The sequence below is a fragment of the Staurois parvus genome, unplaced genomic scaffold (assembly GCF_062004578.1).
Source record: "Staurois parvus isolate SC_StPar_1 unplaced genomic scaffold, SC_StPar_1.0 ptg002073l, whole genome shotgun sequence".
NCBI lineage: Eukaryota > Metazoa > Chordata > Amphibia > Anura > Ranidae > Staurois > Staurois parvus.
Window position 1 is genome coordinate 204,619 of NW_028319869.1, and position 7,882 is coordinate 212,500.

Sequence of the window (7,882 nt, forward strand, 5' to 3'; positions counted from 1 at the left end):
TCTAATGTAACATTCCCGACCGCAAGAGCCTAGAATTAGTCGTGTAATGTTGAAGAGCGATGAAAAAAATAAAAGCGCACACAGTCATAAATGAATAGGTTTCTTTATTCTGAGTGAAAAAAAGCACATTCTGTGATACAAAGTAGAAATATAATTTTCTCCATTCTAGAGGCAGCAACATACAGTGTGCAGATGGAAGCGGAAAGGATGGAAGTATGCTACAAAATGATCCCGGCTGTGACACAAGGTATAACCGACAATATATGAACATACAGAGCCCAAGTGGCAGGATAAACTTCCAATATGGCCCCTAATGGAGATGGCCGGGCGAGATTCCATGTCACCAATGCCCCTGAATTAAGTCATCTTGGCTTATTAAAACCCAAGAGATCTTTGTCTGAAAATGATAGTTGCCTGGCTGTCTCTGGCTTGACCTGGAACAAGAATGAGGATCAAGACATAAACTGCTTACTCGTTCCAGGTCAGAGGAAGTACTGAAGCCATTGTATCAGCATGACAGCCAGGGAATTGGTATTTTCAGAAAGAGGGGTCAGCAATGCCAACTTCCTTACAGGCTTCTTCTTTCATTAATATGTAGTCCATATCAACCAATCAGGATGTAGACTGGAGTGGTCAGATTAATTCATTTCTCACTGGCCACCATGGCCACTTACTACCCTCTTTTTTTTTTCAGTTGTCCTGAATGGAATGGCCCGTTGGAATGCACAGCTCAGGGACCTTTTTGATTGTCCTTTTAGTTTCATCCTTTGCCCTTTGCTGATGAATTGCTCTCTTCTACAGACCCATATGGAAACCATTACACCTCATAAAAGCTGTCTATTCCACCCCTAAAATTGGTGCACTGGTGTCAGCCATGTGATTAATTTCCGAAACATTGTGATCTGCTTTGACAATGGTCGGGTGACTAATGCCAGACAGAAACAACCTTCATAGGAGATAAAGAGTAGGGAAGCTTGTTTAAAAGTTCCTTAACCTGTGGCTTGTGGGTCGGATGCTTCCCTTTGTTTTTTTTTTAGTCGGCCCATGGGGCACAATTCCCCCCACTGACTCCAACGATGGGGCACTATTCGTTCCACTGTCACCACTCATAGGGCACTATTCCTTCCAATGACACCATCGATGGGGCACTATTCCTTTCAATGACACAAACAATGCGCCACTATTCTTCCCACTGACGCCAACAACAGGGCACTATTTCATCCAATGACACCACCGATGATGGCCTATTCTTCTCTCTAACATGAATGATGGGGACCTATTCCTTCCAATAACACCAACGATGGGGCAGTATTCTCCTGCACTGACACCAACGACAGAGCACTATTCCTTTCCCTGACACCAACAAAGGGGCGCTATTTCTCACAGTGACACCAATGATGGGGCACAATTCCTCCTATACACACCAATGATGGGGCATTATTCCTCCAATTGACATCAATGATGAGACACTATTCCTCCCACTGATACCAACAATGGGGCACTATCCTTCCTATTGACACCTTCCACTGACAGCAACAAAGGGGTACTATTTCTTCTGACCCCAACAATGGTGCACTATTTCTCCCAGTGCCACAAAAGACGAGGCACAATTCCTCCCATTGACACCAATGAAGGCGCATATTTCCTCCCATTGATACCAATGATGGAGCACTATTCCTCCCCCTGACACCAACAATGGAGAACTGTCAGTTCCACTATCATCAAGGATGGGGCAATAATCCTCTTCTCACTGACTAGATTAGTTTTTGCTACTCCTGACCACCAACCCTGGGGCACCACTGAGCCAGGAGATCGTTTACTCCTATTGACCACCGATGCCAGGGAATTTTCTACCCCATCTGGCCCTCCCCTAAAATCTGAAAAACATTGAACACACCCTTTGTTTTTAAAGTTTGAAGATCTCCATTTTAAAGAGGCACCATCATTTCTACCATTCAGGGTAAAGTGACAATGCTTACTGAAAGCTCACCCCTCCACGAAATAAACTCACCCATCTGCTCCCCATCACAGTCTACTTACTCCATGGAGAGGGAATTCTGGGTATGGGGGAGCATGTGTCAGACCTGAACTGGGTGGGGGGGGGTTGGTCACATCCTCCACTTAGATAATCTGTGACACCATGGAATGGAGAGGTGGTGAGGGAGCATAGATGGGTTGGTTTTCCTTGGTGTTGGGAATGGGCTTTCAGAACTATTCTGAATGGGAAGAATACATAATGTGTCAGCTAAGTAGCTCCTTTCAGCAATAACTGTTGACGGGGCTGCAAACCAAAATCTCCCATGAATTAATTATACAAACAATATGTTGCTCAACCAGCCTGCTACCAGGACAGTACCTTCACAATTCAGTAAAGCCAAGAAGTGCGCAAGCAATCTAATATTACTATTACAAGCAGTGTTACGTAAATATACATGCCTTGAACCAACCAGCTTTTGTGATGCTGTGCAATTCCACAATGCCCAGATTGATGTAGGCCACACACAGGCAAATAGGATAAATGTCCGCACAAAAAAATGTCCAACAACATGTATGTAGTAGTAGTTGGTCACATTCAATTGTTCAGTAATGTTGAAGACATTTCGTGGCTTCACCAAGCCACATCTTCAGTTCTAATGAGCATCCGGAGAAAACCCCAACATTTATATCCACATAGATAGCACAGACACCTTAATCCAATCAACATGAAATGTGTCAAGGCAGATGTTGATTGCCAAGGAGCAGGATGGGAGGTGTGAAAGTTGTGGAACCACCATAGTTGACACCAAGAGGTTGATTTACTAAAACTGTAGAGGGCAAAATCTAGTACAGCTCTGCATAGAACCAATCAGATTCCGGGTTTTATAGTCAAAGCTTAATTAAACAAGCTGATGTTAGGAGCCGACTGGCCGCCATGCAGAGCTGCACCAAGTTTTTCACTCTTCAGTTTTAGTAAATCAACTCACAAGCGTTAGGCCCTATTCTTCCCACTGACACCAATAATGGGGCACTATTCCCTCCAATAATAGCAATGACGGGGCACTATTCCTCCCTTTGACATCAGCGATGGGGACCTAATCCTCCCAATAACACCAACAATGGGGCACTTTTCTTCCTACTGACACAATTGATGGGCACTATTTCTTCCACTGATACCACTGATTGGGTCTTATTCCCCCCATTAGATAATGTTAATATTCCCATTGCATACATTCCTGGATCAGGCTCAGGAGTAGTTGGTGCTGTAGCAACATCCAGCAGGAAACTGGAACCATCACAGGTCAACGTTCATATTTGCCAGCACACCATGGATCATCAAAGTTGTCTGAAAAGCCTTTTTTTTTTTTTTTGTAAGAATGATCACATCACAAAGAGAAAGGTGCAACGTTTCAGAGCTGAAACATTGCACCTTTCTCTTTGTGATATGATCATTCTTCAATAAAAAAAATATTTCGGATGACTTTGATGATCTGCTGTGTGTTGGTAAATATGAAAGTGTATGAAAGTTGATCTATTCCTCCCACTGACACCAACAATGAAGCACTTTTTTGTTCCACTATCATCAAGAAGAGGGCATTATTCCTTTTCTCACTTCCACTGATACTAGATTGTTTTTTACTCTTTACAGCCAATGCTGGGATATAGTTCATTAATCCCAACCTTGGTATCAGGAGATCTACATAGCCACGTGACTCTAATGATTAATACCTACACAGACTTCCTGCCACTAAGGCTTGAGTTATGTAACTACAACAGGGTGGGTCCACCACCATCCTGTTCTTGGACAATCAACATCAACCTTGATATGTTCCATGATGACTGGATCAAGGCAGCCTTTCTCAACCTTTTCAACACAGAGGAACCCTTGGAATAATTTTCCAGTCTCATGGAACCCCTCCTAAAAATTACAATAGCTACAGCTCAGCTCAGCACAGAGTGATGGTCGGTGGGGAGAATGCTCCTTACACTTGTGGTCATTGGGAATAATTACCCTGTTACAGATAGCTAAAAACATCAATGGTGCTAGTAGCGAAAATTGCTCACTGCTCAAGGAACCCCTAGCAACCTCGGGAGGAACCCTGGTTCTGAGAGGCATAAATTGTTCATTGCTCAAAGAACCCCTATCAACTTTGGGAGGAACCCTGGTTCTGAGAGGAAGAAATTGCTCATTGCTCAAAGAACCTCTAGCAACCTCGGGAGGAACCTTGCTTCTGAGAGGTAGAAATTGCTCAAAGAACCCCTAGCAACCTCAGAAGGAACCCTAGTTCTGAGAGGTAGAAATTGCTCAAAGAGCCCCTAGCAACCTTGAGAGGAACCCTAGTTCTGAGAAGCAGAAATTGCTCAAAGAACCCCTAGCACCTTCGGAAGGAACCCTAGTTCTGAGAGGCAGAAATTGCTCAAAGAACCCCTAGCAACCTCGAGAGGAACCCTAGTTCTGAGAGGCAGAAATTGCTCATTGCTCAAAGAACCCCTATCAACTTCGGGAGGAACCCTGGTTCTTACAGGCAGAAATTGCTCATTGCTCAAAGAACCCCTAGCAACCTCGGGAGGAACACTGCTTCTGAGAGGTAGAAATTGCTCATTGCTCAAAGAACCCCTAGCAACCTCGGAACGAACCCTAGTTCTGAGAGGCAGAAATTGCTCAAAGAATCCCTAGCAACCTCGAGAGGAACCCAAGTTCTGAGAAGCAGAAATTGCTCAATGATCAAAGAACCCCTAGCAACCTTGGGAGGAACCCTAGTTCTGAGAAGCAGAAATTGCTCATTGCTCAAAGAACCCCTAGCAACCTTGGTTGGAACCCTAGTTCTGAAAGGCAGAAATTGCTCACTGCTCAAAGAGCCACTAGCAACCTCGGAATGAACCCTAATTGAGAAACCCCGGATTAAGGTTTTAGCGCCACCTGTGTGGATATAAGGGCTGCAGTAGCTTTCTGAATCTTATCAGAACCGACAAAGTGGCTTGGAGAAGCTATAAAAGTTTTCAACATTATAGCACCAGTTGACTGGGACTAAGTACTACCACTAGATAGCCATGACCTGGAAACATAAGATCCTTCACAGATGTCCAACAAAACAGCAATATCTTCCTTACCATGTGAGGACACAATTCTTTTTATGCACAGCTGATGAAAAACAGACAATTTTCAACAGGATAGAACAGGGTCTCTCAACTAGGGTTTCTCCAGAGGTTGCTAGGGGTCCCTTGATCAACGAGCAATTTCTGACTCTCAAGATAAATTTCCACTGACACCATTGATATTTTTTATCTATTTGTAAGAGGGTGATTCTTCCCAATGACAAGTCTGAGGGACATTATTTCCACTGATGTCCACACAACTGTATCATGAGTTGTAGATACTGTATAGTAGGTTTTAGCCGGGGTTCCCCAAGACCTGGAAACATGAGATCCTTCACAGATGTCCAACAAAACAGCAATATCTTCCTTACTATGTGAGGACACCATTATTTTTATGCACAGTTGATGGAAAACAGACAATTTCCAACAGGTTGGAACAGGGTCTCTCAATTAGGGTTCCTCCAGAGGTTCTTAGGGGTCCCTTGAGCAATGAGCAATTTCTGACTCTCAAGATTAATTTCCACTGACACCATTGATATTTTTTATCTATTTGTAAGAGGGTGATTCTTCCCAATGACAAGTCTGAGGGACATTCTTTCCACTGATGTCCACACAACTGTATCATGAGTTGTAGATACTGTATAGTAAGTTTTAGCCGGGGTTCCCTAAGACCTGGAAACATGAGATCCTTCACAGATTTCCAAATTGCTCATTGCTCAAAGAGCCACTAGCAACCTCGGGAGAAACCCTAGTTGAGAAACCCCGGATTAAGGTTTTAGTGTTACCTGCGTGGATATAAGGGCTGCAGTAGCTTTCTGAATCTTATTAGAACCAAAGTGGCTTGGAGAAGCTATAAAAGTCTTCAGCATTATAGCACCAGTTGACTGGGACTAAGTACTACCACTAGATAACCATGACCTGGAAACATGAGATCCTTCACAGATGTCCAACAAAACAGCAATATCTTCCTTACCATGTGAGGACACCATTCTTTTTATGCACAGCTGATAGAAAGCAATTTCCAACAGGTTGAAACAGGGTCTCTCAATTAGGGTTCCTCCAGAGGTTCTTAGGGGTCCCTTGAGCAGTGAGCAATTTCTGACTCTCAAGATTAATTTCCACTGACACCATTGATATTTTTTATCTATTTGTAAGAGGGTGATTCTTCCCAATGACAAGTGTGAGGGACATTTCCATTGACCATCACCCAAATGTATCATGAGTTGTAGATACTGTATAGTAAGTTTTAGCCGGGGTTCCCTAAGACCTGCAAACATGAGATCCTTCACAGATGTCCAACAAAACAGCAATATCTTCCTTACCATGTGAGAACACCATTATTTTTATGCACAGCTGATGAAAAACAGACAATTTCTAACAGGTTGGAACAGGGTCTTTCAATTAGGGTTCCTCTAGAGGTTCTCAGGGGTCCCTTGAGCAATGAGCAATTTCTGACTCTCAAGATTAATTTCCACTGACACCATTGATATTTTTTATCTATTTGTAAAAGGGTGATTCTTCCCAATGACAAGTGTGAGGGACATTTCCTTCGACCATCACCCAAATGTATCATGAGTTGTAGATACTGTATAGTACGTTTTAGCCGGGGTTCCCTAAGACCTGCAAAGATGAGATCCTTCACAGATGTCCAACAAAACAGCAATATCTTCCTTACCATGTGAGGACACCATTCTTTTTATGCACAGCTGATGAAAAACAGACAATTTCCAACAGGTTGGAACAGGGTCTCTAAATTAGGGTTCCTCCAGAGGTTCTTAGGGGTCCCTTGAGCAGTGAGCAATTTCTGACTCTCAAGATTAATTTCCACTGACACCATTGATATTTTTTATCTATTTGTAAGAGGGTGATTCTTCCCAATGACAAGTGTGAGGGACATTTCCATTGACCATCACCCAAATGTATCATGAGTTGTAGATACTGTATAGTACGTTTTAGAAGGGGTTTCCTACAGGGGCAGACTGACAACTCATGGGGCCCCCGAGCAATAGGGGATCATGGGGCCCCTGTGCCCTCACCCACACTCAAACCACACCCAAAAAACCCTTTGAAAGGTATCAGAGGCATCTCATGGGGCCCCCTACTGATCCCGGGCCCTCGGGCAGTGCCCGAGTGCCCGAATGGTCAGTCCGCCCCTGGTTCCCTAAGACCTGTAAGTTATTTGAAGGGTTCCTCCATGTTTAAAGGGTTGAGAAAGACTGGGTTGGAAGATCATGGGCATGTCACCTAACTGCCATTGCAAGCTACAACTTGTTTGATGCATGAGCGTGTGGCATTGCTTCCAAAACATCAGCTTGCGTATGACCAAGATAAAAAAAAAAAATTAAATATAGTTTTCTTTACAGTTGTGTCTCCCTTTAAACCTGTTATTAATACATCTTTAGCTCATAAAATACAAGTTAGCTTTGTAAAAACGGAAAAAAAAAAAAAAGTGATTTAAAAGCTTTAAAGCAGGCTGCAAGTGATATAAAACTACCAATTAAGCGAATACTTCTGTCACAGCGACATATATATATACGAGATGCGGGGGGAAAAAATCATTTTGTTGAAACGTCTTCTTAATTGTGGTTCTTTACACGCTATTAAGACGATTATAAAAATAAATAAACACATGCGGTTAATAAAAGCGTATAAAAATATTTTCAGCCTTAAGTGTCAAAAATTAAAAAAGGAAAAAAACATTAAACGCATAAAAGAATGCAGGAAATAAAAAAAAAAAACAGCATTGGCGGTGCATGGAAAGCAGCTAATTTTCAAGGTTATGCGGCAATTATCACAATAGGCGTGATAC

The 7,882-nt window shown here is 42.8% G+C and overlaps 1 long non-coding RNA gene across 1 annotated transcript in view; it reads right to left on the reverse strand.

Annotated features, from left to right (window-relative positions):
• Nucleotides 1-87: 87 nt before the first annotated feature.
• LOC149432864 (uncharacterized) overlaps nucleotides 88-7,882 on the reverse strand; it is a 9,931-nt gene continuing 2,136 nt past the window's right edge. Inside the window, exons 1-2 of the long non-coding RNA XR_016308961.1 lie at nucleotides 4,722-7,882; nucleotides 88-4,301 (exon numbers count right to left, since the gene is read on the reverse strand). The exon at nucleotides 4,722-7,882 is cut by the window's right edge and continues 2,136 nt beyond it. This is a non-coding gene — a long non-coding RNA (uncharacterized LOC149432864). The remainder of the gene's footprint in view (nucleotides 4,302-4,721) is intronic.